This window comes from Myxocyprinus asiaticus, chromosome 14 (genome assembly GCF_019703515.2).
Source record: "Myxocyprinus asiaticus isolate MX2 ecotype Aquarium Trade chromosome 14, UBuf_Myxa_2, whole genome shotgun sequence".
Taxonomy (NCBI): Eukaryota; Metazoa; Chordata; class Actinopteri; order Cypriniformes; family Catostomidae; genus Myxocyprinus; species Myxocyprinus asiaticus.
Window position 1 is genome coordinate 2,651,569 of NC_059357.1, and position 15,430 is coordinate 2,666,998.

Sequence of the window (15,430 nt, forward strand, 5' to 3'; positions counted from 1 at the left end):
TTTCCCTCTTCACCCGCATGTTGTTCAAGAAATAATGCAGAATGTCCACAGTGTTATTGCTCAGAGGTTGCTTTTTCAAAGCTCAGGAGGCTTTCTTAGATGTTTCTTCTTAAATCCCTTAGGAGAAATATAAAGAGACACAAATGAGAGAAATGTTGACATACAGTATGAGAGTAGAACTATAAAAATTAATGTGGATCACATAGCTCCGATCATTAGATCTTGGGAGAATTTTATGAGATATATTTGAGTTCATATTGAGATCTATGACTTTTGATTGCCCGCTTTAGTGTCCTGGCAAATCTGAGCACAGTTTGAGACATTGTTGAGATCTCTTCTGAAAGTCTACATTTGATACTACTGGAGTCTTTTTGTTAAGCGAAAAATCAAAGAAGCAGGAGACTTGACTTTGCTGGAGAGAACAAAAGTCTCCATGTAATCTAATTGCTGTCTAGGAGAAACAATTGAGATAATATAGCTGCAAGCAGCGATGACGGGCCCAAGCACAACTGGTCCATTTCCACCCGGTGGCTTTGGGAAAACAATGCAAGGTGGACACATGCATTTGGCATTTGACATTATTCTAAACAATTTTGAAGCAATTTGAGTGAAAATAAGAGGACTAGTCTGTTGTAAGAGCCACACTTCCTGCTGCCAGGTGGTGGCGCTATGACTGTGACCCAAAATAGTCAAATCCATGTGATTAGCCCCCAAGACTAAACTTGCATCTCAATTTTGATCTAAATCACACATTGCACACAGAAGATATAAGACACTTCCTGTTTCCCATTTTTCACCATTAATTTAATGCCTTGCCATGGCAACACTGTTCGATATATCAAAATCTGTTTGCAATTTAGCATCTTCAATGTCTTGGCATAATGTCTAAATGTGGAAACAGTCTCACGAATCACCTAGGAGGAGTATTTAAAAGTTCAGAGACTGCAATATTAAAAAAATCCAAAATGGCGACTTCCTGTTGGGCGGACCTAATGACTATAATTATAAAAGTTGTCCGGCTTGATGAGAACTATATATGTACTAATTTTGGTGACTGTAGGTAAAAATGGGGGTGCTACAGAGGCCGTCTTATGCACCCATTTTAAAGGGGGTGGTACAGAGCCCCCCACACCCATGCATGAACATTTGCCCAGACCTAATGGCCAATGACTCTGACATTTTTAGCATGCCAAGTGCCTCAAAACACCCAAATATAGGAAGGAATAATAACAATGCATTGCAGTGGCAACAGTATTTAAGATATCAAATATCCCTTTACAATTTTACATCAGCATTGTCTTGACCTTATTGAAAAAGAATTTTGAAGCAATTCATGTAAACACGAGGGCTATTTCAAAGTCTGTTAAAAGTGCCATACTTCCTGCTGACAGTTGGTGGCGCTATGACCGTGACCCATAATAGCTGCATCATTGTGATCAGCCCTCATTACCAAACATACAGTTGAATTTTCATCAAAATCACACAATGCACACAGAAGATATAAGGCACTTCCTGTTTTCCATTTCTCACCATAAATTTATTGCTGCGCCATGGCAACACAGTTAACAAATCCGTTCACAATTTAGCATCTACAGTGTCCTGGCATGATGTTGCACATATTTGTTGCCAGTCACATGAATCCCCTAGGAGTATGTAAGAGTTTTTTTATGTTACTTTATCGCATTGCCGTGGCAACACCGTTTATATATCAAAAATCAGTTTGCAATTTAGCATCATCAATGTCTTTTCATGATGTTGCCCACATTTGGTACCTGTAACATGAAATTCAAATTCCAGAGCATGCATTTTTCAAACTACTCAAAATGGCCTGAGGCTGGAGCTTATGACTGTCAGTGCAAAAGTTGTCTGGCTTGATGAGATCTATATGTGTACAAAGTTTGGTGACAGTAGCTCAAAAGGGATGTGCTACAGAGCCCTCCTCCCCCCGAACGTGCCCATCTTCTAGGTGGTGCTACAGAGCCCCCCCTCGCACGGTACCCCTGCAACTTTGCCCAGCCATAATGGCTGACGACTCTGATGTGTGTGCAAACTTTCAAGAGTTTTCACATGTTAAATACCCTAAAAGTACCGAAAACCTTGAAAAGAAAAAGAAGAATCCTTAGAAGAACAGTAGGGCCTCTGCACTGTCAGTGCTTGGGCCCTAATAATCCTTAGAAGAACAATAGGGCCCTAATAAAAGAGATCCCAGATCTGAGGAAAACTCAGCAAAAGTTTTTATTTGCTCTACATTTAATCTCACTGCTGTCTTGTAGAAACAACAATGAAAAATATATAATTTGTGATTTTCTTTTTTCTAATTGGTTGACATTAGGATGGGTAATTTTCTGATTAGTCGTGATCTTCATTTGAACGATCCTGATATGGTTTCCCAAAGGGATAGTTCACCCAAAAATGAATTACCATCATGCCATCCCAGATGTGTATGACTTACTTTCTTCTGCAGAACACAAATGAAGATTTTTAGAAGAATATCTCAGCTCTGTAGGTCCATACAATACAAGTGAATGGTGATCAGGCCTTTGAAGCTCCAAAAAGGGGATAAAGTCAGCATAAAAGTAATCCATAAGACTCCAGTAGTTTTATCAATGTCTTCTGAGGCGATGGGTGAGAACAGACCAAAATGTAACTTCTTTTTCACTGTAAATCTTGTCATTGCAGTCTCTAGGCACAATCATGATTTCAAGCTCAATTACACTTTCTAGTGCTTGACGCATGTGCAGAGCGCTAGATGGCACTATAAGAAGTGTACTCGAGCTTGAAATCATGATCGCCAAGGAGACTGTGAAGATGTACAGTGAAAAAGGAGTTACATTTTGGTCTGTTCTCACCCAAAACCAACTAGATCGCTACAGAAGAATATAGCTACTTTTCCACCATCGGGCCGAACGGTTCTGAGCACAGTACGGGACGGTTACAGTAGCATTTCCACTTGAGCACGGTTCGGCATGGCATGATTATAAACCGTTCTCGGCCCAGAATCCTCAGCAGAGTTAGCTAACCATACTAAACCGTGCTGGTGGAATGGCTTTACTACGTGGCGACTTACAAGTGGTTTAACTAGTATTGTAGCCTACATTTATTTTTCTACACACCATTTTCGTCAGGGCAGTAGAATACTAGCTCATTTAAACTCAAAATACATGAATATATTCGCATGTACTATTTTCATATAATACTTATATAATACGCTGTCAGTAAATATCCTATTTTGCTAGTCTGGAAACTTTTACCTTTCTGAATGTTCGTGTCCAGTGGCAAACAAGTCCTCAGCAAATGATGGTAAACCTCTCGCCTTTTTCTCTTTACCTTTCTTTTTGCGACATGGTCCATGTGCTGAACAGAGTAAAACCAGGGAAAAAAGCACTCCTAAAAACTGGAATATGTGATTATCCTCCATAGTGCGTCGCACTCGCTCCAATGTTTACCTCTCACGCAGTGGCCAAAAGACAGTTATGTACCACAGTGGAAAAATAAGCTGGCCCTGATCAGCATGGAATTGTACAGTTCTGTGATGAGAACTGTTCGGCCCGATGCTTGAAAAGCAGCTGCTGATTAAACTGGAGTCTGATAATTTACTTCATGGTGACTTTATCTCCTTTTTGGAGCTTCAAAGGCCTGATCACCATTCACTTGCATTATATGGAGCTACAGAGCTGAGATATTCTTCTAAAAATCTTCATTTGAGTTCAGCAGAAGAAAGAAAGTCGTACACATCTGGGATGGCATGAGGGTGAGTAAATGAGAGAATTTTAATTTTTGGGTGAACTATACCTTTAAAATCCCAAGCAAAAGTAAGCAAAATAGATCTTATAGCTAAAATAAACCCAAATGAATCTGAATCAAATTATATCGGCGTTTAATCAAGTGGGAACAGTTTTATCGATACCCAGCCTTTGTTACCATTGACTGCATTATTTAAAAATATATACAGTACTGTGCAAAATCTTAGGTACATAAGATGCTTAACAAAAACATTTGTCTTAAGATGGTTATTTATAATTTCAGCTTTAGTGTGTCAATAGGATATATAAATGTTAGACCCCAAACATTACTTTTGCGAATAGAATAGAATAGAAGAACAGGGAGCCCTGCAACTGATGGCATGGTCCCCACAAAGCCCCCCACTGAATATTGAGTCAGTCTGGGATTACAAGAAGAGACAGAAGCAGTTGAGACAGCTGAAATAGATAGAAGAACTGTGGCGAAATCTCCAAGAAGCTTGGAACATCCTATCTGCCAACAACCAAGAAAAACTGTGTCCAGGAGTACCTAGGAGAACTGGTGCTGTTTTAAAGGTAAAGGTGGTCACACCAAATATTGATTTAGCTTTTTTATGTTAACTGGACTTTGTATGATGTTACTTGATAAATGAAAACTATTTATGGCATTATTTTTGAAGACAACATTTTTCACAAGTGCCTAAAACATACAGCACAGTACTGTATATATTTCAGCTTGGTTTAAACATTGTTGAAATGTGACATGACAAATTTGTGTTGATAATTGACAGTGTAATGATCTGACCAGTTTTTACCCAGAGGTTTAGGGAGTTTTCTGAGTATGTACGGCATGCTGTCACGCAGTCACTGTGGTTCTCTGCAGTTTGAGAGTCTCTTAGTCGCCGCAGGGCTTGCGTTATCAGCCTCGGCTCATTCCTGACTGGAGTGAGATAGTCTATATCTCTCTCTCTCCTCCATAAGGTCAGAGATAAGAACATACATGTGCCAAGGTTACTGTCGGTCTCTGTATTTCACCACCAGGTACCTCTTGGCATACTTATGTAAGCTGCTCTTGCGACTGCCAAACACTGCAGACCTGACGTAATGCGTAGGGGGGTTTGAATTTCAACATGTGCACATTTAACTCTATATGCATGCATGTTGTTGTGTGTGAAGCATATAGTGGCCCTCAAAAAGCTTTTGTACACTTACGCTACACGTAAAAATGGCTGAATGTCATTGCATTAGATAACAATATCAAATCAAGGCGCATTGTTTTTAATAAAGCTAGCACAAGCACAGTTTTCAAACAAAAAATATGACAAAAATGTTAGAACAATAGATATACTGCAAGTGTTGTAACACTTCTGGTTGTCAAACGTTAGTGGAACAGTTAATGTGCCAACAACACTTGGCTCAGAAAAGAGAAGTTAGCTCTGTGAAAATGTCCAGCAGCATTTGAGCACAGCAATTTTTAAGGGTGGCAACTATTTAAGGGTAGGTGACAAATTACATTGACATTAACTTGTTTTTTTCAACATAAAGAGTCTATTTTAGCTGCTTTAACTGGTCACTGTTTTTCAGTTTTCATTGAAGTCCATAATATTAATGATTGTGTGCTTATGTTTGTTCAACTCGTACAGAAATCTGATGTCCATATGAACATATAATGCTCAAATACAGGAAATATAACTACACATGTACACTGCCAGGCCAAAAAAAAACAAAACAAGTCGCTGTTTGGATTTAAATAAGCAGATACTTAAGAGCCTATGATTGGATCATTTTTGCAGTGATTCATATGTTTCAGCTGGCAACAAGTCTTTTAACCCTAACTGATGCAGTGTGTAGATTCTCATTTCTTAAATAACCATGTCGGAAGACATATCCCGTGGTCGTGGAAAAGATGTTACTGTGTTTCAGAAGGGGCAAATTATTGGCCTGCATCAAGCAAAGAAAACAACTAAGGAGATTTTGCTGAAATCACTGGAATTGGGTTAAGAACTGTCCAACGCATTATTAAAACCTGGAAGGATAGCAGTGAACCGTCAGCTTCATGGAAGAAATGTGGTCGAAAAAAAAATCTTGAATGATCGTGATCGACAGTACAACTCACAGCTATGTTTAATAGTGAAAGTAAGAGCATTTCCAAAAGCACAATGTGACGAGATCTTACAGGATTGGGACTAAACAGCTGGTGGCCACAAGAAAGCCACTTGTTAGTGAAGCTAATCTGAAAAAACTTAAATTTTCTAGGGAGCATAAAGATTGGACTGTAGAGCAATGGAAAAAGGTCATGTGGTCTGATGAGTCCAGATTTACCCTATTCCAAAGCGATGGGCGTGTCAGGGTAAGAAGGGAAGCGTATGAAGCACCCGGCATGCATAATGCCCACTGTACAAGCCTCTGGATGCAGTGTTATGAACTGGGGTTGCTTCAATTGGTCTTACTTTCAACTGCTTTTATTTTCAGCAGACTTAACATGTGTAAATATTTGTTAGAACTTAAAAAGATTCAACAATTAAGACATAAACTGAACAAGTTTCACAGACATGTGACTAACAGAAATGGAATAATGTGTCCCTGAACAAAGGGAGGGTCAAAATCAAAAGTAACAGTCAGTATCTGGTGTGGCCACCAGCTGCATTAAGTACTGCAGTGCATCTCCTCCTCATGGACTGCCAGATTTGCCAATTCTTGCTGTGAGATGTTACCCCACTCTTCCACCAAGGCACTTGCAAGTTCCCGGACATTTCTGGGGGGAATGGCCCTAGCCCTCACCCTCCGATCCAACAGGTCCCAGACGTGCTCAATGGGATTGAGATCCAGGCTCTTCGCTGGCCATGGCAGAACACAGACATTCCTGTCTTGCAGGAAATCACGCACAGAATGAGCAGTATGGCTGGTGGCATTGTCATGCTGGAGGGGTCATGTCAGGATGAGCCTGCAGGAAGGGTACCACATGAGGGAGGAGGATGTCTTCCCTGTAACGCACAGCGTTGAGATTTCCTGCAATGACAACAAGCTCAGTCGGATGATGCTGTGACACACCGCCCCAGACCATGACAGACCCTCCACCTCCAAATCGATCCCGCTGCAGACAGAGTACAGGCCTCGGTGTAACGCTCATTCCTTCGACGATAAATGCGAGTCCAACCATCACCCCTGGTTAGACAAAACCATGACTCATCAGTGAAGAGCACTTTTTGCCAGTCCTGTCTGGTCCAGCGAAGGTGGGTTTGTGCCCATAGGCGACGTTGTTGCCGGTGATGTCTGGTAAGGACCTGCCTTACAACAGGCCTACAAGCCCTCAGTCCAGCCTCTCTCAGCCTACTGTGGACAGTCTGAGCACTGATGGAGGGATTGTGCATTGCTGGTGTAACTCGGGCAGTTGTTGTTGCCATCCAGTACCTGTCCCGAAGGTGTGATATTCAGATGTACCGATCCTGTGCAGGTGTTGTTACACGTGGTCTGCCACTGTGGGGACGATCAGCTGTCCTTCCTGTCTCCCTGTAGTGCTGTCTTAGGCGTCTCACAGTACGGACATTGCAATTTATTGCCCATCTGCAGTCCTCATGCCTCCATGCAGCATGCCTAAGGCACGTTCACGCAGATGAGCAGGGACCCTGGGCATCTTTCTTTTGGTGTTTTTCAGAGTCAGTAGAAAGGTCTCTTTAGTGTCCTAAGTTTTTATAACTGTGACCTTAATTGCCTACCGTCTGTAAGCTGTTAGTGTCTTAACGACCGTTCCCCGATGTTCATTAATTGTTTATGGTTCATTAAACAAGCATGGAAAACATTGTTTAAACCCTTTACAATAAAGATCTGTAAAGTTATTTGGATTTTTACAAAATTATCTTATTATAAAGTTTTCTGTCCTGAAAAAGTGACGTTTCTTTTTTTGCTGAGTTTATAAGGTTGTCGAAACAATGCCACAATGAATGCGTGCCGTAATCAAAGCTAAAGGTGGTCCAACCAAATATTAGAGTATGCAAATTTGTTTTTGGCCAGGCAGTGTACAGTTTATATGCGTTATGCTTATATTGCCATAGATCAGATTTCTGTATGGGAAATGATTCATTCTTTTTTTTTCTCTCCCCTTTTCTCCCCAATTTGGCATGCACAATTCCCAATGCGCTCTAAGTCCTCTTGGTGGCATAGTAACTTGCCTCAATCCGGGTGGCGGAGGACGAATCTCAGTTGCCTCCGTGTTCGAGACATCAATCCGCGCATCTTATCACGTGGCTTGTTGAGCGTGTTACCACAGAGACGTAGCACGTGTGGAGGCTTCACGCTATTCTCCGCGGCATCCACGCACAACTCACCACGCGCCCCACCGAGAGTGAGAACCACATTATAGTGACCACGAGGAGTTTACCCCATGTGACTCTACCCTCCCTAGCAACCGGGCCAATTTGGTTGCTTAGGAGACCTAGCTGGAGTCACGCCCTGGATTTGAACTCGCAACTCCAGGTGTGTTAGTCAGCGTCAATACTCGCTGAGATACCCAGCCCCCCCAGAAATGATTCATTCTAAATAATTTTAATAATAAACACATTTTAACCTCAGCTTTACTTTCTATATTAACATTGTGGCCCATTCAATCCCTAAAAGCTCTTGTTGCTTCCTTCTAGAAGACACACACACATATAGGTCCAGACAAACAAGCTAATCAAGTTTACCAACACCATTGTGCCAAGATTGTGTAATTTATTTTCTTTTTGATTAATACTCAATGGTTTGACCTCGTTATGTCATCGTCAGGTCATGAATAATGTGTGAATGCATACATGTGTACAGTCATCTGCAACAACAGTCTGGTTGAATGGGTGGAGAAGGAAACCTGCAATCAACAAAAATCCACCTGCACTTAAAAAATAGTCAAGCCACAAACATGCAAGAAATTTAAACTGTCTTAAAATGCATCTGAAAGCAGTGGACGCTAACTGTCTGTTTTGTAGACAACTGTAAAAGATAACAAGAATTTACATAGTACAGATGTTTGAAATAAATAAAACAGACTTTTGCGTGTTTTGGCTATATTAGGCCTATATTGTACACCAGATCTATAAAACACAGACATAGGTGTGTATCACGGAGCACGTTTGGGTCATTATCAATTGACAACCACGTCCCTCGACTTTCCAGTCATGCAAAAAAAAAAAAAAAAAAAAAAAAACATTTAAATAGTCAAGAAACCCCATTTAAATGTCATCATTCTATCACCTAACCTTTTATTAAATAATATTACATTATTTAACTCTATATTGTTTCACACATTTTTTAGAACATATATTTGAATTTGTCAATTGCCTGAAAAAGCCTCGTCCAAACATCTTATACATCACTTCTATGACATTTACAGCTATTTCTGTTTATTTTTTACTCATTTTGTTTTCTCAGTTCAAGCTTTAGACCTAACAAGAGTGCAAAAAAGCAAAAGTAATTAATAGTTAAAATAATTTAAAAAGAACGTTTGTCCCTTGATTTCATGTCATTGGTGTTATCGATGTTAAAAAGTAGTATTTAAAAATACAAAAAGCTGTTGAAAAGAAATAATGCTTTATGATGCTATTGACACCATCTTAGGGAAAAAATTAATCTTTTAAGAGAATTTGCCACTGGTGTAACAACCCATGCTTAATTCATTAAACAAAATGAACTAATAACATAAAAAACAGAAAAGTGTCTTATGAATCAGAACAATATCAAGATTTAAAAAAATAAAAAATACCCTTAGCTTTTATGGGAACTGAACTGAATTGAAATTTTAAGTATTTGGAATAATATTTAAAAAATATTTTAAAGTCAATTTTTATAAAATGACCCATTTGCATGCACTCCAACACACTGAAAACTCATAAAACTGCTTATTAAAACATAAAAAATACATCATATTTAAAAAATAAAATAATGTATTCTTCTTTTGGCATCAATCCTTAAACAGGCATGCACGCAACACTTGTGAACATTGGATAAACCGGTAAGAATGCAGTGTTTACACTTTGTCAGCTTATTTGGCATAATCGGTGTACGATTGTGCATATAAACATGCTCACTGAGTGCGTTTACACCGATCAGCCACAACATTAAAACCACCTGCCTAATATCGTGTAGGTCCCCCTCGTGCTGCCAAAACAGCTCTGACCCGTCGAGGCATGGACTCCACAAGACCTCTGAAGGTGTCCTGTGGTATCTGGCGCCAAGACATTAGCAGCAGATCCTTTAAGTCCTGTAAGTTGCGAGGTGGGGCCTCCATGGATCGGACTTGTTTGTCCAGCACATCCCACAGATGCTCAATCGGATTGAGATCTGGTGAATTTGGAGGCCAGAGCAACACCTTGAACTCTTTGTCATGTTCCTCAAAAAATTCCTGAACAATTTTTGCAGTGTGGCAGGGTGCATTCCATGCCGTGCCATCAGGGAATACCATTGCCATGAAGGGGTGTACCTGGTCTGCAATAATATTTAGGTAGGGGGCACTTGTCAAAGTAACATCCACATGAATGTCAGGAGCCAAAGATTCCCAGCAGAACATTGTTCAGAGCATCACACTCCCTCCACCGGCCTGCCTTCTTCCCATAGTGCATCCTGCTGCCATCTCTTCCCCAGATAAAGGCCGCACACACACCCGGCCATCCACATGTTCTAAAAGAAAACGTGATTCATCAGACCAGGCCACCTTCTTCCATTGCTCCATGGTCCAGTTCTGACGCTCATGTGCCCATTGTAGGCGCTTTCAGCGGTGGACAGGAGTCAGCATGGGCACTCTGACCGGTCTGCAGCTATGCAGCTCCATATGCAGCAAGCTGCGATGCACTGTGTGTTCTGACACCTTTCCATCACGGCCAGCATTAAGTTTTTCAGCAATTTGTGCTACAGTAGCTCTTCTGTGGGATCAGACCAGACGGGCTAGCCTTCGCTCCACACGTGCATCAATGAGCCTTGGGCGCCCATGACCCTGTCGCCGGTTCACCGGTTGCCCTTCCTTGGACCACTTTTGGTAGGTACTAACCACTGCATACCGGGAACACCCCACAAAACCTGCCATTTTGGAAACGCTCTGACCCAGTCATCTAGCCATCACAATTTGGATTTGTTGTGTGTCTTTGCTGACAAGTAGAGGTTCCCTGTCTACCAATCACTGTGGGCGATTTAAAAGTGCACGCTCATAAAATATGATGTCATCCAGACCAACGAGCCTAACTCTTATTTTAGGATTTCTTTAGTAAAACTTGCTCTTAGCAGTTTTGTGAATAGGTTTTAAGTAAAAACTCCTAGCCAGGAAATCTTTGGAGAACTCCTAGTGGTAAGATAAAAATCTTTGTGAATACAGGCCCAGGTTTATTCTTAAGCTATTTATGACCTTCCACCGATAATGGAAAGCCATTTATTGTGTTTACATGACCACACATACATTGTCGGCCTATTAAGCATAATCGGTGTAAGAATGCACTCATTTTATGCCAAAAAGACAAGGCAAGAAAACCGCTTTCATGTGAGATTTGAAATAATCAGGTATTCTCTGCTTTTGGCATAAAAATGTAAAACAGGCATGCGCGCAACACTTGAGTGCATTGGATAAACCAGTGAGAATGCGTGTTTACGTGCAAAGCAAAATCGGTGTAATGAGCAAAAATCTGTGTGTGCCAATCGATTTTTGCTTACCGTTTATGACGTTACCCCATAAAGGTATCAACAGGGGTTAAATCCATGTCTTCTGAAGAGATATGATAGGTGTGGGTCAAAAAACAGATCAATATTTAAGTCCTTTTTTACTATAAATTCTCCCCCCTTCCCAGTAGGTGGCGATATGAATGAAGAATGTGAATCGCCATGAACAAAAGATGTGAAAGTGAAGATTTATAGTAATTTTGTTTACCAAGGGATAAAAATTGAAGTGCGGCACATGACTGTACATATTGTTGTATTTGTATATGAATTTCAATATAATGCATATGTCATCATTATTTCTATTTCATATTATCACTGTACCATACTATCACCACAGTATGTTTTGTAAGGGACTGAATGATTTCCATATTCATCTAGCTGGACTTCACATGGTATTCCAAGTATGTCAATAAATCCATGGTATTGCCATGAAATATGTCCAAAAAACCAATGGAATTCCCATTGTACTTGTTTATACTTTGTTAACGTGTGTTCAGTGTTTAGAACAGTCCCTCGGGATTGTTTAATGGCTCATGCACATATTGAAATACTGCTTAATGTCTTATCGAAATTTCACAGCTATCGAATGTTACTGAAGTGACTGAGTGTTTGTTAAAACAGTTGTTCTTGTCTCTCTCTCTCTCTCTCTCTCTCTCTCTCTCTCTCTCTCTCTCTCTCTCTCTCTCTCTCTCTCTCTCTCTCTCTCTCTCTCTCTCTCTCTCTGCAGACGGTGTAATCTTTACAGTATCTCCTCATGAAGGCAGACAGTAACCGTTCGCTTTTCACTGTTAACACGGGGTCACAGACTGCATTCCCCAAATGTTTTCAAACTACCCAAAAGGATCTGCTTCTCCGGAAAAGACCCCAGTAATCTGACACGTGTCTCCTCTCGAGTTTCAGAAGAGATCTCCACAATGTCTCAAACTGTGGTCAGATTTACTAAGACAATAACATTTACAATTAAAAGTCAGATATTTCAAAATGACTTCATGACTGTGGCACATCCAATGCAGCAATTTTAATACTAAGGATTAGGTGTTTGTTCAAATCCAAGTGTGAGCAAATAATGGTAGTGACTGACTTTGCAAACTAATTAGAGTCAAAGGGAAGTCTTAGGATGTTGGTACAATCATCAGCCAGTAGATGGCGCAATTGCTTTGAAAAAGCTTATTGAAACTCGCATGAATTCCCCTTAGGATTGTCAGGCTGAAGACTGATCAGAGTTTGCATGGGTCTGTCCAGTACAATTCACCACGTGCTGATATATCTAGTTACTCAGACTCACAGAGAGTGTGTGTGTAAAGATTGCACACATTGTTTGGAGAGTGTAGAGTGAGTTAATGAGGATATGTTTCTATAAAGGGTTTATCTCAGTCTTTTGTCTTCATGATCTCTCAGTGGATCTTTTAACCTGCGCTGGCCCTCTTAACCTACACCTGACATTTGACCCACAGACGCCAGTGTGAGAGAGAGAGAGAGAGAGAGAGAGAGAGAGAGAGAGAGAGAGAGAGAGAGAGAGAGAGAGAGAGACTGAGACTGAGACTGAGACTGCATTGTCCCTGACATCAAGGAGGTCAATAATACCTGGAGTTCTCATCTGTTAGCATTCACATCCATTTCAATGGCAGTAACTCGGCTGGCACATTCAGACCTAGATGTACACAACCTGCATACTGCTAATTTTTTGAGCCGATCACCTAAGCCATAAATATTCTGTGACTAATCACTCTGGAGACACAGGAAAATGAGGCCATGATGACACTGATTGGCTGTTGGCACCACAAGAGCGTATAGTGAATTTTTGTCTTATTTTCTGGTAAAATATCTGAACTCCCTTAAACATTCTTAAAACAAACAAAAAAAAAACATTGTGAAGCAGAATGACATAAGATATTAAGTCTTGTTTTCAGACAAATCTAACAACATTTAGTGGGGTAAATAAAGAAAATAAAATAAACAAAAAAGAAAACAGTGTGTTAACAACACATCTACTATAACAATAATATATTTGTGATTTATATCTTGCTTGCAAAATTTTTTTTTAAAAAAATGTCAGAATACATGGCTACTTTTCAGTGCTTCACGATGGATCAAATATATCTTTCAAAGTTCAAGACACAATCATTCACACACACACACACAATCTATGTTTTCTCATATGTCAAAATGTCAAATGTTAATGAGTGGATTGTCTCTCTCCACGTGGAATGTGAATGGGTTGGAGCACCCCTCTTAAATGTAAGAAATATGATATAGTGTTTCTTCTAGAAACATATCTTTCCCCGCAGGTAGCTGAAACATTTGGGAGGATATGGGGTGGACATGTTTTATTTAGTGCTGGCTCAAGTAAGAGTAGGGGAGTCATTACATTGATAAGTAAACATCTACAATTCAAATATCTCAAACAGATTAAAGATCAATTAGGGAGAGTCATTATTGTTTTAGCAGAAATTCAGGGGCAAAGGTTGATTTTGGCTACTATTTACGCACCTAACGCTGATGATCAGGGCTTTTTTATAGATCTTGAAGGGATGTTGCAAGCCGCTGGCACCCCTCATGATATAATATTGGGAGGAGACTTTAATCTTTTGATGGATTCAGTCCTTGATCATAGTGAAGCAAAAGTGTGTAAGCTCCCTAGGGCAACAATAAAAATATTGGTCTTATGGATATTTGGAGACTTTTGAACCCATCTGGTAGGGACTATACAGTTTTTTTTTTTCAATAGTCTATAAGATTTATGCTAGAATAGATTTTTTATATATATCCAAGACCCTCATTTCATCTGTTGTTGATTGCTCAATTGGAAATGTTAGTCTCAAATCATGCCGTGGTGAGTTTAGAGGTGTTGCCACATATGGAGAAAAATAAATCATATAGTTGGTGCTTTAATGTGTCCCTTTTGCAAAATCCTGATTTCCAACAAATGTTGAAGACTGAAATCAATGTTTATATGGAGACCAACTGGTCCTCAGTATCCTCTGTGGGCGTGGCTTGGGAGGCACTTAAGGCGGTTCTTAGGGGTCGGATCATACAGTATGCCTCATTCACCAAAAAATCCAAAGCACGAGAACTCGTGGAATTGGAAGGGAATATTAAAAGTGCCGAGGCAGAGCTGAAATGCCGAATGTCGTCTAACGTCCTCAGAGAATTGATCCAACTGAAATACAGATATAATACTATTTTGTCACGGAAAGTAAAGTTTTGGTTATTCAGGGCAAGACAGTCATATTCTGAGTCGGGGGACAAAGCAGGAAAACATCTGGCTAGATATATAAAGCAGAGAGAGTCTTTTTCTACCATTCCCCAGTGAAATCTGCTGGTGGTGAAGAAAATAGTTCACACATATGATTCCACTCGTGTGCTGTACTCCAAGTTAAATCGTTTGCATTTTTAATGCAACTAAATAAATAAATAACTCTTTGACTGAACTTGATTCATTCATGGACAGTGGTTCCACATGCTTGAAATTAGTTTTCATAAACTAAAATTACCATGTAATTACAACTTGAATACTTTAAGTAGAGGGAACGTAACTGAATCTAGTAAACCCAACAAAATGTAACATGTCAAAACAACTCAAATGAAACTCTTAATGATATGCTAGTTAGTGACAGAACATTTTAGCATACTAAATGCATGCTAGTGAGAGGCACTTCTGAGTGCAACTTAGTCACTATGTTATGGTTAGCACAGCAATAGCTCAAAGTAATATGTGGAATACTCAAAATGTGTTGGTCCTCATCTTAGGCGCAGGCTCCACTCTTCACCCAGAACATAACAGAAATTCTACTAAATCTCAACATTAAACACAAACAAGTCTTCTCCTTTATATTCATCTTGGACAAAGACACATAAAATAACATTTCAATTGAACATTTACTCTCCCTGTCTGGTCTCATGCAAAGCATGCTGGAAACTAATAATCATCTGCCTAGTTTCAAACCAAACAAAAATATTCATGTTGTCCCAATGCACATGGATTAAGTTAAGTTGACAAGACACTAAGTTAAATC

At 39.9% G+C, this 15,430-nt stretch overlaps 1 long non-coding RNA gene across 3 annotated transcripts; it reads left to right on the top strand.

Moving 5' to 3' along the window:
• The first annotated feature begins 4,324 nt into the window (after positions 1 to 4,324).
• LOC127452025 (uncharacterized) lies at positions 4,325 to 14,840 on the top strand. 3 transcript variants are annotated; one of them, XR_007899185.1, is made up of 3 exons: positions 4,325 to 5,237; positions 5,384 to 8,213; positions 12,142 to 14,840. It is a non-coding gene; the product is annotated as an uncharacterized LOC127452025 (long non-coding RNA). The 3 variants fall into 3 exon arrangements; XR_007899186.1 differs by having other exon boundaries at positions 7,885 to 8,213; XR_007899184.1 differs by lacking the exon at positions 4,325 to 5,237 and having other exon boundaries at positions 5,250 to 8,213.
• The last annotated feature ends 590 nt before the right edge of the window (positions 14,841 to 15,430 follow it).